The sequence below is a fragment of the Mercenaria mercenaria genome, chromosome 5, assembly GCF_021730395.1.
Source record: "Mercenaria mercenaria strain notata chromosome 5, MADL_Memer_1, whole genome shotgun sequence".
In the NCBI taxonomy this organism is placed as follows: Eukaryota; Metazoa; Mollusca; class Bivalvia; order Venerida; family Veneridae; genus Mercenaria; species Mercenaria mercenaria.
This window is the reverse complement of record NC_069365.1, coordinates 86,348,523-86,364,288: the sequence shown is the minus strand read 5'-3', so window position 1 is coordinate 86,364,288 and position 15,766 is coordinate 86,348,523. Positions and strand designations below refer to the sequence as shown.

General features: G+C 33.2%; 1 protein-coding gene across 3 annotated transcripts in view; it reads right to left on the bottom strand.

The window, feature by feature from the left end:
• Positions 1-15,766, bottom strand: part of LOC123528189 (patched domain-containing protein 3-like) — a 108,499-nt gene that overhangs the window by 89,933 nt on the left and 2,800 nt on the right. The window contains exons 2-3 of one of the 3 annotated variants that reach the window (XM_053544197.1): positions 15,531-15,763; positions 14,431-14,629 (exon numbers count right to left, since the gene is read on the bottom strand). The gene's annotated coding sequence lies outside the window, so the exon portion shown is untranslated. Of the gene's footprint in view, positions 1-14,430; positions 14,715-15,530; positions 15,764-15,766 lie in introns of those variants that run through there. The other 2 variants (XM_053544192.1, XM_053544193.1) reach the window with 2 other exon arrangements.

Genomic DNA, 15,766 nt, shown 5'->3' with positions numbered 1-15,766 from the left:
AGAAAATGTTATTAAATATCGGTTGAAATCAAATAGTTAGCGATGAATATAAATCATGTCATTGATAAATTACAAAATGTTATAGATCCTTATCTTCGTAAAAGAACTTTATTGAATGGAACTGCGGTTGTCTATTAACTCAAGAAGAAAATGCTGGGAAAAATTATGTGATTGTCCCAGACCAAATAATATTCGAAACAATCCTAAAAAAGTTATTGCAACCGATTGTGACACTAATGAAGAAAAAACATATAAAAGCACTTTTGCAGCATCCCAAAGACCCTTTAAAATTAATTCAGGGTTAATAACAATGTGCTGCAAAGGAAAAAAACCAAGTTAAAAGTGGAATATCAAAAACCAGCGGAAAAGATATAAATTTAAATATTTTAATTCATCTTAAAGATAATTTAAAACTTTATTTATTTTATTATTTTTTTTAATCCTTTTTTCCTTAGTGATTTTTTTTTCTAAATATAATATATAGATGGAAATCGAGAGATCTTCAAAAAATATTATAAGAAATTTGAAATTAAAATTACATATAGACAAGATCCAAAGAATCAATATATTTAACTATAAACGACTCTTATGAAATACTTAAATCTGAACTTAAAACTTTAAAGGTATAAAAAAAACGTTGTTTTAAAAATAACTTTTGCAAAATGGATAAAACTGATACAATATATAAATCAGCTTATTTTCAATCAAAGGCTTTAGAAATTATTAACACAAACGAAATAAAAAAAAACTTTACATCAAGCTTTTGATGAAATAATAAATAGAATTGGTAATTGGATTTCTGAAGGAAGTGGCTGGAGAATAGAGTCAGTTGATGCTCATTATATAAATAGATATAAGTATAATCCATTGGCTGCTTCAAGTTATTTAGAATTACCAAAAACCATTACAAATTCAATGAAAGGATTAATAAATATAAAGAATGATGATAACGAATGTTTTAGATGGTGTCATTTAGCTATAAATTTCCTGTAACAAAAAATTCTGAAGAGTTTCAAATTATAAAAAACATATAAACGATCTTGATTATACTGGAATTAAATTTCCTGTTTCATTAAATCAAATACCTAAAATAGAAGTTTTAAATGAAATATCATTTAATATATTTGGATATGAAGAACCTACGGGAATTTATCCATTGTACATATCAAAATATCAATACGAAGAACACTGTGACATGTTGCTAATTACTAATGATAAAATAATGATAAAATATAAATAAATATAAAATAACCGATGATGACTGTAAACCCTCAAGAACTGTAGTCCAACATTATGTTTGGATAAAAGACTTTAATAGATTAATGGTTTCAAAAAAAAAAACATAAAAAACTATTAAAGAACTTGAAGAGAAATCTGATTTGACAGATGAAAACATAAAAGAAGTATTTCGAGTTAATTTAAACATTTTATTCACTCAAGTTCAAGAATTAAAAGATAGTATGATTAAACATGAAGAACTAAAAGACAAGATTATTGAAGCTGAGAAAAAGTTACAAAATATGTATCAGTTAGAAATCAGAACAGAAATAAATAAACTAAATACTGAAATGGCAAAAGGGAATCAAGATTTACTCGATACATTTTCAAATAAATTTGCAGAATATAAATCTGAATTGGAAAAGGCAGCTTCACAAAGAGGTGATGATCATGATACAGCATTAGATAACCTTAAAAAAGAAATTAATTCTAAAATAGATGACTTTAAAAAACAAATTCGAAATTGGATTAGTATTGTTGACAACCGTCACAATTTAAAATATGCAGAATTAAGTAATATTACAAAAAAATTACAAGAAGATATTAATAAATTTAATGATCAAATTAAAAAAATAATAAATGATCTGGACTCTGTAGTTGAAATATCAGCTAAACAAGAAGAAGCAATTAAGATAATTAATGATAAAATTAATGATCAAATTAAAAAAATAATAAATGATTTGGACTCTGTAGTTAAAATATCAGATAAACAAGGAGAATCAATCACTGCTAATACCCAAGTAATTACTGCTAATACTAAAGCAATAACCGCTAATGTTGAAGAAATTACCACTAATGCTGAAGAAATTACAAAAGTAAAAAATGTTTTCTTAAAACAAGAAACACAATTAGCTAGAACAAAAGGCGTTGTTGATAATTTAGCTGCTTCTGAAGTTGCTACAACAAAACGAGTTAATGATTTAGCTGAAATAATTCTTAAACTTAAAAAGAAAGACAAAAAAATAAAAGAAGAATTGGAAAAAGAAATAGAAAAATTAAAACATGAAGTGTTTCTCTTTGAATACTATAATAAAAGTTTTTATGATTACGTAAAAATGAAAAAGTATTTTAACCGTCATGGTGCCTGGATATATTCAACATATGAAGATCTGGGCGGTCTGGGCTATTTAAATATATTTCAATTAAGACCTGGAATTATCGTAGATTATAAAGATTTTATAACCACAAACCAAGAATATAAAATAGATGTACTAGATGTGACTTTGAAGGGTGTGTTTATAGTCGAAAAAACTGGAATTTATATAATAGATATTAATATTTTATTAACGGGGGCCAGGCCCATAGGTGGACCAGATAAACCGATTAAAAGCCCAATATCACATTTTATATTTAGGTGGTGGAATGATAGGTTTCGGGACGGTATTGATGATCTATTTTTTGGTAAATTTAGCAGTAATATAATAAATATAGCAGCTGAGGCAGCTGAGGACTTTGACGCTGATCAGTTAATATCTATGTATAAGAAAAAAATTAAAATTTATTTAACACAAGGGACAATGTTTGACATTCATCCTTATAACGATTCAACATCTACAGAAGTAACATTTTCACTTATGAGGGATAGTTACATTAGATTCTACATATCGGATGAATCTATACCGGATGGACGTGCCGATATAAGCAAACTTTTGGATTAAAGGTTTAATTAAAAGCTTAATTAAAAATTATTTAAAACTTCATTTAATTACTATGTGTACCCTAATAATATACTTACTAATTGAAAATAAGATCAAATAAGTTACATTTTATCAATAAAAATAATCTGCCAAAAGTTTGCCAAAAGTTTGCCAAGTTGGCAGACATTGTCACATTGTTGCCACTTGGCAGAAAAATGGCAGGCTTTTGATTGATTGAATTTGTGTTTGCCAACGTTCTGCCAAAAGTTTGTCAAGTTGGCAGCGACTGCCACATTGCTGCCACTTGGCAGGATTTTGGCAAATATTTGGCGGAAGTGTTTAAAATTATCTTTAATCATATTTTACTATAGGTTTTCATAAAGTACTATGAAAAGTTGTTTATTTTTTGGTTTTAAATTGTCCGGCATTGGATTTTTTAGAATAGGGACAAGGGGTCAGGGGGGTCAAAATTGAGCTCGCTACCCCATATATATAACTACTGATATTATTAGTCGACAAGTTTCCAATGCAAATATAAACCTTCCTTATTCTGAGTCTATATTTTGAAAGAAATGTAATTATAAGCATTCACCACACTGTCCAAAATGAACGGTCGCCGAACAAGTAAGTTGTTTGGATATATGTTTACATCATTTATTCAGCTAAATCTTAAAAGACAACTGACAGCTTGATATCTTATTACTCAAGCCTTTTAGTAATGGTTGAGGTAAGTGCATTTTTTAGAGAGAGAGAGAGAGAGAGAGAGAGAGAGAGAGAGAGTATAGTAAAGATAGCCTATATATTATGGTTCCTATAGCAAGCCAAGCGGTCATACGGATTTATCTCAAACAATTTATGCCGGTAAAAATCACTGAGATCCCCAAATGCATGCTACTCCAGGCCCGTAGCTACACTGGGGCACAGGGAGGCCGGTGCCTCCCTGTTTTTCTGCCAAGATTATGAGAAAAAAGGATATGTTTTGAGTCACCATCTTAAAAGGCATAACCAAACTAAACTGAGGCACTATTATTTCATTTTAATTTGTTAAACTATTTTCCTCCATTTTCTTAATATCACGAATAATTACACTATACATGACCGTAGCGAGAGACTAAATTTTACCGAGGCAAACGAGTATGTGCGTTTGTTCGTGGTTGTTAGGTAAATTTGAATGGTAAAGGCAAAGCCCCGACAGGCATTAATTTGGAAGGTTGTGTCCCACCCTCCTCCATAGGAGGGTTTGTGGGGGCTCCCCCAAAAATAGGATATATGATATGAAAAACATACTTTGTTGCGCTGTCTTTATATTAAAGAGAAAAATTACCCTTTCACTCCGCGATCTACCCCGGGTACTAATACCGATTTATGGTTCGTTTGTAATGTCTCTCTTGCGATGGAGGTCTCGGATACAACACAGGACTTACTTTTTGGGAGGTGTATGTCTATAACATTCTTCTTCATGGAGCTGCTGATTTATCTCATACGAGTAAAATTAAATGTAAAAATGTTCAAACAATTTTCCCTAAAATCAAAGTTCTGTCTAATGTTGCTCTCATGCTGAAAAGGACATTAGTTTTCTATAAAAAAAAATCTTCTTTCATACAATGACAAAGATGTTGCTATAAAGACTGGATATCAGTATAACTCGCAACAGAGGTAAGAGCAAAATGCGTTTTAACAAATTGTTTCCGGCGTGAAATTAAAAAAAAAAAACTTCATTAGGTTGAAAAGAACATTCACATCCGTATTAATTAATGATTACAGCATAAATGGAGTTTCATCAGTTGCTCACGATACACCTGTTCTACATATCGTCTGCTTCAACAAAAATTTCGCGCTTAATATTCTTCAAAATAAATGAAAGTAAACTGCGCCGTTCTCCATCAATGATATTTTGATAAAAATGAAATACATATAAACTTTAATGATAAATCATTAAGTTTCAAATAATTTTGCTTTTGGCACCAACAAATTCATCGATTTATTTTGAATCTTTGCCATACTTTGAAATAAATTAGGTTTGAAAAATAAAAGATTAATTTTATATTGTAGGAAATTAGACATAAAGTAGCTAGAAAACGTAGGTATGTAATCTTTTCTAGTCCCCCTACCTCCCGATCCTGAGGTTCCGTAAAGCATTGCTCCGGCTATAAGTGCCCAAGTACGAAATGACGATGGGAGGGATGCAAATATTAATTCGGGATCCAAATGTTTCACAAATGAAAAATGCAGTCCATGTGAATGTTTAGAGATAGCTATTTGGTTGGTTTAACAGGCCTATTTTATCACATATAAAGGGCATTTATGTTGAGCTGTGATAGACGTATACAGTACATTTTGCCTTAGCGGTCACTTAAGGTATTAATCATTAAGTAGCCAATCAAGAAGCTTCGCAAACTGACTAATCTATTGTGCAGAATAAAAAATACTAAGACATTGTTTTGATATACTTATGGGCAAGACTTCGGCTGATACTACAATACTGGAGCTTATTTGAAACTGAATAGGGAAGATCAAAGTTTGTACTAGTATCTACAATGTTTGACATAATTTGTTTTAGACAGGCACTATGGATATATAAATACATTGTATATATATATATATTTTTTTATTTGGGTTTTACGACGCACCAACACAACCAACAGTATAGGTTATATGGCGCCAAACAGGACTACAAATTTGATTTCACAGCTCATTTACATTGAAATAAAAACATGAGGTATGGAATCAAAATTTGCATACCTGCTTGAACCACATAGTTAAGCAAAACCAAGTGTTAATACCCTATTAGTCGCCTCTTACGATCATGCAAGGGTAAGGCAGTGGTTCCAATTCTTTTCATACACAGATCGTCCCAGAACCACATGGGACCTATATGGATATATTTACAGCTATAAGACTTAAAGTGTACTGCACGAAAATATTTTTTCTAGTATTAGAAATATATAAATTTGCATTCGTATAAAATACTCACGAGTACAATTTTGAAGCAATGGTAAGGGTAAACGTGTAACAAGAAGTTATCATTCAAGGTTCAACACATCTGACCGAAAGAGTTTTGCTATTGATCATTTAAATTCTAAATTTGACTGGAAACTTATTCTATCACGCTCTTTGGAATAAAAGCAGCTAAATACGTCACTCATTCGTATAAGACACTGTTTTTTCCTGCTATTTTTGAATTACCTTACATTTACAGTATTAAAATTGGTTTCTTTCTGTTTATATTATTTGAACGCAGTTATTAGGAGCTTTTTTTCTCTCATTTTGTTTTACAAATGCAATGACACTGCAACTTATGCCCAAAAACCAAGTAATGTGATCCAAGCAACTAAAAGGGAAAACAAACTTACCTTGTGGGTATGCATTTCGCTATTTACATTTGAAAGCAGTTTCACCATTTTATTCATAGTATTTTAGATACTTTTTTTTGCATTTAGCGAGGTTTAGATTATGACGCAAATGTATCTGATAACATATTATCATTTTGTTATTTTGATACAGACAGTAGACATTTTTTGACCGGTAACTTGATTCATTATTATATCTTATAAATCTTTTGAAGATAATACTAAAAATTCTTTATTGGCGTGTCTGAATCATGAAACGACCATGAAAGGATATCAAATTATGTTAACCTGACATCCATTTCTTGTAATAGTGGTAAAACTTTTGTTTGTATTTACCATTATGGTATCATCTACATTTAAGCAAGATGAACATTTACAGTGAAATAAAGGTCTACAGTAGAAATTATTAAATGAATTACAGCTGTGAAATATTTACTAAGCTGTAGGACTAGGAGTACCAAAATCTGCATTAAGCAAATATAAAACATTTATTTTGACCGTATCCCAGAGTTTCAGATATGCATGTGCAACAGAAGAGATAAATCTACAAAAATACAGTTTACTAATATATGCGCAAACATTGGCACTATCCTCATACCCTGGCCTGATCTGTTTTATTGCTTCTTTCGATATTTGATAGAATTAAGCCCAGCTCTAGCTGAGAAAAGTTGAGACTGAGCTTTAATGTAATTTTAGGTCGTACGTTATATTAGTTTTTATTACTAACGATTGGCAACTTTTACAACATCTTGGTTTTAACACTGTAATTACATGTACATGTGAGAGGTAGACATAGTGTAGTATCGTACAATCTTGAACAATACATTGTATGTAATGTAGCAATGTAAGTGTATAAACGTGTAATTAGACTCCACATCGCTGCCCGAAAGAGGTTTAAATTTTAAATCGGAAAATTGTTTCGCTACTCTTCGTGGTATAAAAGTAGCTAAACAAGACGCTGTCTTCAGGCAATCTTTTGAATTTCAAATATCTTCCATTAAATCATTTCATTTACAGTATGAGGCTGATGTCTGTTTCTATTATTCGAACTGAGTTATCAGGTGCTTTTTATTCCTATTTTATTTCACAAATTCAATGACACTGCAACTTATGCCCATATTACCAAGTAATGAGATCCAAACAACTAAAAAGGCATAAAACTTACTTTGCGGCATTCACTACGCTTCATACATTTTAAAATCATTTTTTCCACAGTATTGTATATATTGTTTCATTTAGCGTGTTTAGATTACGATGCAAGTGTAACTTAATGAGTAACTTTTTTGACTGCAAAACTTGATTTAGTATTATATTTGGTAAATCGTTTGAAGATTATTAAAATTTCCTTTCTTTACTTGCGTGTCTGAATCATGAAATGATATCTTAATATGTCAGCCTGACATAGCCTTCAGTGCTATACTTAGATTTTTGATTCTAAGTACAGTCAAACTTGCTTGAGAGACCACAACACTCAATGACTCAGATAATAATCCTACCTTGTATTCATCCATACATCTGTATGTCACAGCTTAGTGAAAAGTCATTTCAATGTAATGTTAATTTTCATGGTAAATATTGAATAGTTTTTCTTATTTTTATATATGATATATGATATGGTTCGAATAACATATCTAAATTTCAGATTAAATAGTCGATCTGAATTTATTTTATTAGACTTACAACATTTTCTGATATCATACAATATGCATGTATCTTACAATTTTCCGTCATTGAGAGAAGTTATTCCCGCAATAATTATCAATAGCTTGATAGGTAGGACTATCTGCAGGAGCGGCTACATGGAAATTAAAAAAATAACATTAAAACAACATGCTCAAAATGATCAATTCAAGATTTTTTGGTCTTGCATATTATATATAAGCAACAAACATGAATTTTTCAATTGCTTTTCATAATTTAAAATTTGGATACTATCTCTATAATATGAGACCACTTGCATTAAGATATCTGAAATGCGCGCACCAACTGAAATAAGATACTGAAATATCTCACAAATACCACATAATTATAACGTCGTATCGTGTTTTTACGCTGTTGTCATATAACATACCTATTCGAAAATGAAAACTGAGGACATATTTGTCACACCCCATATAGCTCCCTTCGGATATAGCTTCCCGGGGAGCTGTATTCGGCACACGTTCTCGTATATAGCTCCTTTGATATATATGACTCCTTATACATGGAAAAATTAAAATACTATAACAGTATTGTTCGAGTAATAAAAAAAACATGAATATTTGGCAGAGTGTCATTTTTATATACGATTTTCCACACCACTTTGGAGACAGGTGGGGATTTATAAATTTTATTTCTCATGGCATTCATACGTATGAGCTAGAGAGCGAGAGAGCGTATAGGTACACAGTCCCGAAAACGGATATAGTTAGACCAAGAATCGCCAACCTGTACAAGAAAATAATAACTGGCAATTTTAATTAGAAACAAGGGTTAAAACTTTGTATCTGGTCTAGCAAATATGACCTCGAGTCCAAATTCATACTTAATCATACTGTGACAGGCACTCATCTTCTGTACTATGTGACAGAATTATCAAATTTGGAACAAATGTTAATTAGGTGTACCTTAAGATTTTAGTTTTTTTTTTGTCGGACTTGACGAAATAAGGTAGTTGCCCCAAAGTTCCAAGACTGTCCAGAAATGTTGACAGGCAAATAGTGGTTTAGTACTAGTTATGACCCTTGCATCAGAATTAAGGCATCATGTTTGAAATATTTGACACTGTCTGGTCTTTAAAAATGCGACATAACGAAATGTCCTAAATAAGCCACGTGGTCCATGTTGCATAAAAACCCCGAGGAGCTATAATTATACGGAACAAAGCTACAGGTGTTCCGTTTATAGCTCCAGTTTGAGCTTAGCAAGGGAGCTATATACGGAGATATATACGGAGAATATAGCTCCGCAGGAGCTATATACGAAAAGGTGCCCCGAATATAGCTCCCCGAGGAGCTATATCCGAAGGGAGCTATATCGGATGTGACACATATTACTAAACCTAGATTAGACACTACCAGAAAGCCTGGTAATTCATACAGCTGAGGTAAACTGAAAGACGGAGACTAAAGATAATAAAACAAGGGGGTCATGATGACCCTGGATCGCTCACCAGAGTAATATGAGCTACATGTTTCAAATGTCAAACTGATGATTTTTAGAAATTTTTTGGAAGATTTTCCGATGTACATCAAGTAACCCCTGGGGCGGGGCCAATTTTACCCCGGGGGTCATGATTTGAACAAAGTTTGTAGAAGTCTACTAAGAAATGTTACATATCAAATATCTAAGATCTAGGCCTTCTGGTTTATTTTCAGCAAATTTATGAATATTTCCCTATGTACAATCAAGTAACCCCTAGGGCTGTGTCAATTTGACCCTGGGGATCAAGATTTGAATAAATGTTTTAGAGGTCCACTAGGCAATGCTACATGTCAAATATCTAAGCTTTAGGCCTTCTGGTTTATTTTTAGAAAATTTTGAAGATTTTTCTATGTACAATCATGTAACCCCATGGGGCGGGGTCAATTTGACCCTGGGGGTCATGATTTGAATAAATTTTGTAGAAGTCTACTAGGCAATGCTACATGTCAAATATCTAAGACCTAGGCCTTCTGGGGTTTTTTTAGCAAATTTATGAAGATTTCCCTATGTACAATCAAGTAACCCCTGGGGCTGGGTCAATTTGACCCTGGGGGTCAAGATTTGAACAAATTTTGTAGAGGTCCACTAGGCAATGCTACAGGTCAAATATCTAAGCTCTAGGCCTTCTGGGTTTTTTTTAGAAAATTTTGAAGATTTTTCTATGTACAATCATGTAACCCCATGGGGCGGGGTCATGATTTGAACAAATTTTGTAGAAGTCTACTAGGCAATGCTACATGTCAAATATCTAAGACCTAGGTTTTGGTTTATTTTTAGAAACATTTTGAAGCTTTTCCTATGTAAAATCAAGTGACCCCTGGGGCGGGGTCAATTTTGACCCCGGGGGTCATGATTTGAAAAATGTTTGTAGAGGTCCACTAGGCAATGCTACACGTGAAATATCTAAGCTCTAGGGCTTCTGGTTTATTTTTAGAACAATTTTGAAGATTTTCCTATGTAAAATCAAGTGATCCCTGAGGCGGGGTCATGATTTGAACAAATTTTGTAGAGGTCCACTAGGCAATGCTACACGTGAAATATCTAAGCTCTAGGGCTTCTGGTTTATTTTTAGAACATTTTTGAAGATTTTCCTATGTAAAATCAAGTGACCCCTGGGGCAGGGTCAATTTTGAACCCGGGGTCGTGATTTGAACAACTTTAGTAGAAGTCTACTAGGCAATGCTACATGTCAAATATCTAAGCTCTAGGGCTTCTGGTTTTTGAGAAAAAGAATTTTTAAGATTTTCCTATGTAAAATCAAGTGACCCCTGGGGCGGGGTCAATTTTGACCCCGAGGTCATGATTTGAACAAATTTGGTAGAGGTCCACTAGGCAATGCTTCACACTAAATATCTAAGCTCTAGGCCTTCTGGTTTTTGAGAAGAAGATTTTTTAAATTTTTTCATGTCGGTTGCCATGGCAACCAGAGTTCTGCATGGAATTCAATTCTTTGAATAATTTTTGTAGAGCTTCAATCAAGGAACATTCCTGTGAAGTTTGGATGAAATTGGCCAAGCGGTTTTTGAGGAGATGTCGTTTAAAATAAAAGTTTACGGACGACGGACGACGGACAACGGACGGTGAGTGATCCTAATAGCTCACCCTGAGCCTTTGGCTCTGGTGAGCTAAAAACTACCGAGGCAAATGAGGCAGAAAAATGACCGAAGCAAGTGCAAGTGCCTCGGTTGCCTCAATAGTCGCTACGGCCATGCTATATAGCATAGCTTTCGCACAACCTATGCGCCCGTTATTTTATATTCAAGCTTACACTGTCGCTGTCAGCTGGGTCATGTTCTTGCGAAAGAAGTTTTATGTTATGCATACCTAAATAAAACGTGGCGCTTTAATATCTGACTGAATGTTGATATATTTTCTAAATTGATTCATTTTGACATTACAACAGAATGAAGTCTTGCAATCATGAGGTTTTGTTTTAATACGCTTTTGAACATATCATTTCTAAAAAGTCACGATTATTGATCTACGTACAGCATTTCAAAACTTCGTTATAAGATTTCTCTCAAAAATATATGGTCACTTACAAGTTAAGAACTTATATCAGATACACTTATTAATTGTTCGTAAGTATGGAATCTTCCCGTTAATACTTTTTTTTATATAAATGTGTGACATTTTAGATTTTGATTAACTTATAAGTGTAACTTTATGACAACATTATACGCACTATATACTATTTATCCAAGTGCTGAATTTCAAAAATGTAATATATTATTTTAAGAAGATTGACAAAATATATTATGTACTAAGTACTAAGTACATTAATTTTGTATTACATTTCTGTATTGTATTTGTATACGCATAAACTGTTTTGCTTCTTTCAAATTTTCGTTTCACGTCAGCCATGCTAAAAAGTTTATACATGAACATATATACATTTACTCAACTGAAGATGTAAGAACCAAGCAAACATGACCATATGCCTTTAAATTAGCGTTTTAGAGTGACAATAATCGCAAATACATTGGCTATTTCAAAACTCTTATTTTTCTGTAGATCTATATTAACTAAAATGTACGCGAACCTTTTCAACGTCATTTATTTTTTCCGAAATCGGTGTCTTAAAAGTAACAAAAACATGTTTGAAATGCAGAAAAACGCACGAAATGGCACCCTCGAAAAAACAAATACAGGGGAGCATGCCCCCGGGCCCCCTAACAAATGCCTCCCTATTTTTTTACCTCTGGCTACGGGCCTGTACTCTGTAGCGTAATTAATGTGACTGTTTATTTTCAAATGTATATACATTTTGGAAGCTATATTTTAATGTAATATTAGTTTCCTGGGTTTAAAAAAGAAACATGTATTAAATGTGTAGTACTTGATCATATAACAGTAAAAGTCTTAATCTTGTTTTTCCAAAATGCCCACTCTTAAAAGGGGCATAATTCCAGAATAATTAATTGTTCGTGCTGCACCTTTAATTCACTATTGCATATTGTCATATATGATATGACAATGCGGAATTATGAAGGTCTGATAATGCGAAAACAGGATGCGAAGAAATTATTTGTTACTTTGCAACGTTCATCGGCGTATAAGACAATAACTTCGGCTAAACTGAATGGGAATTAATGTAAATTAATACAATTATAGTAATGAGGGAAAGCGAAATGTACAAGAACCGTTATTCTTTCTTCTATTTTCATAATTTTTCACATTTTAGACAATACATTGAGCAACCTGATACATTCAGAGGTAGTGAAAGCAAACGAAGCATTACACTGTCCTGCATTATACTTTGATGTCCTTTCTCCTGAATTTTACTTTTTAGCTCACCTGAGCCAAAGGCTCATGGTGAGTTTTTGTGATCGCTCAAAGTCCATCGTCCGTCGTGTGTGGTGCGTCCGTCAACATTTTCTAAAAAAATCTTCTTCTGAAAAACTACTGGGCAATATTACACCGAACATCACAGGAATGATCCTTGGATGGTCCCCTTTCAAAATTGTTCAAAGAAATGAATTCCATATAGAAGTCTGGTTGCCATGGCAACCGAAAGGAAAAACTTTAAAAGCCTTCTTGTCCAAACCACAAGGTGTAGAGCATTGATATTTGGCTCCTATATCAAGGTTGTTCAAATTGTACCCCTGGGGTGAAAAGAGGCCCCACCCCAGGGGTCACAAGTTTTACATAGACTTATATAGTAAAAGACTTTAAAATTGTTCTTGTCCAAAACCACAAGACATAGGCTTTGATATTTTGTATGTAGCATTGCCTTGTGGTCCTCTACCAAAATTGTTCAAATTATGCCCGTGTGGTGAAAAGAGGCCCTGCACGGGGGTCTCAAGTTTCACAGGGACTTATATAGGAAAAAGACTTTAAAAATCTGCTTGCCTGAAACTGCAAGGCCTATGCTTTTGATATTAAGTATGTTGCTTATTCTAGTGTTTCTCTACCAGTTTTGTTCAAATTATGTTCCTAACCGCCTCGATAGCCTAGTGGTACAGCGCCCGCTTCGAGTGCGGGAGGTCGTGGGTTCGATCCCTGGGCATTGTGCTCACTGCTACAAGTAGACACCGTCGTTTATATGACTGAAAAATTGTTGAAAAAGACGTTAAACCCGAACACACACACACGCTATGGTGAAAAGAGGCCCTGTCCTGAGGGTACCAAGTTTAACATAGACTTACATAGGTTCAAGGCCTAGGCATTGGATATTTGGTATGTAGCATTGCCTGGTGGATTTCTAACAAGTTTGTTCAAATTATGCCCCTGGGGTGAAATTAGGCCCTGCCCTGTGGGTCACTTTTTATAATTATGAGTTATATAGGAAAAAATATTTCAAACATTATCAGATCATATTTCCTAGACTGTTAAATTATAATTACCTGATGACCCCAAGCAATTAAGGATCACTTGACTGTGACCTTGACCTACTGACCTACTTTCTTATTTTTCAAGATACAGCCTTGAAAATTGGATGACATGTTCAGTTTTGCATACCGATCTTAAAACTGACTTTCAGTGACCATGAATATGACCTGCTGACCTACCTTCTTAATTTTTTAGTATCAGTTTGCCATTTGAAACATGTGGCTCATATTACTCAGGTGAGCGATCCAGGGTCATCATGACCCTCTTGTTTAAAAAAGGACTTTATCATTTGACATTATTTAGGAGAACTGAATGAAAACTGTTTATAACACAATTGCAAATGTTAAAAAGCAATCGGAAGTTTTATTTATCATAACTCCGTTAAACTGAATTTATTTGACAAATGATAATTACAAAAAAAAAATTCACGAATGTCCTTATTTTCATCCCAAACGATATGTTTCCCATCAGCTTCTTATATTTTTTGTTCTAGAGGAGTTTTGAGTATAGGATTCAAGCATTAATATACTATAAAGAATTAACAGAATGTAAATGTAAAACCAAACGCATTTTGCTTTTTAAAAAACATCGAAATGGCTGATAAAAATTTAAAACTTAAATATACATGGAATATTTATTGTAATACTTACAGCTTATATCCTTCTACATCTATGAACCCAGAATGCTCCTCCTTCGCAAAGATATTCAAACATTTTAATACCGTTAACTTCTTGAATTTTCTATCAGATATCCACGTAAACACTCCATCGAACGACTTGAATATTTTTTGTTCCTGTTCTGCAGCATAACAACATAAGCCAATTCCTGATCCATTCTTTAGAAAATCACCTGCATAAAATATAGGGACTTTTTCGATATTTTTGATGTCTAATAATAGAATGTTTACATTTATCAAAACTACAATTCATGGCATTTGAATGAAATGCAAACATGATTTGTTTCTTTTTATAGATTTATATGCTTGAAATTCCAATAATATTAAATAAACATTTCTGCTTGGATCCATTTAGGTTTGTTTGTTTAATCTATCTTTAAGCCTTACCCTGCTATTTCTTATAATGAACTTGTCCTCTTTCAGTTTGGACAGTATCATTAACTGTTAAAAGGGTTGCTTACCAAAAAAATACTGACTGAACGGCGAACAGTTCAGATCTTGATCAGTCTGCACTGATGTGCAGGCTGATTATGATCTACACTGGTCGCAAAGGCAGAATAAATCGTGTCTAGCATGATAAGGGTTAAGTTTCCTGACCGAAGAGAAAGACCCAAACAGCCCTCGATATTATTTCAAGTCTGGGTGGGCACTTGGGGGAGAATCATTAACTTCCTATAAACTAGCTGGATTACATCTTAAGGTTCTTTTGTGATATTTTGAAACAGCAAACGAAGTCAGCAACCTTAACACTCTCTCTGCATAGGCCAAGATATTGAAGATAAGTAATAAGAATTTGATACTATATTTGGTCCTTTTAAACATTTTTTAAATGTCAAAATTTCAATGTTGAAGAAAACACAATAATTTGATGCATTTTTATTCAGTAGAAGTTTAAGTCAGATTTAGAATAACAATGCCATGTCCTTTGAAGTAAAACAGACCTGGACTAGTGCCATAAATAAATGATTCATCTGATAACACCTGAAAGTTTGTTATAGAAATCCCAAGAAAATTTCCCCTTCCAAATACACTTATCCTGATTAGGTAACATTAGAACCACCTTTTAGTTTTTACCTTGTTTGCTGTCTCTGGCATGTCTCCAGACATAGATATTGGCTTATGTATCTGATCGTATCATCAGGAATTGACCAATCAACAGGTATTTCGTGCTTCCTGTACCTCCTTCACCAGGAATTGACCAATCAACAAGCATTTTGTGCTTCCTATTAACTGTCTCTGACATGTCTCCACATATAGACATTACCTGACTATGTTTTTGTCACGGCGACCGAGAACCAGTCGTTTGGCTA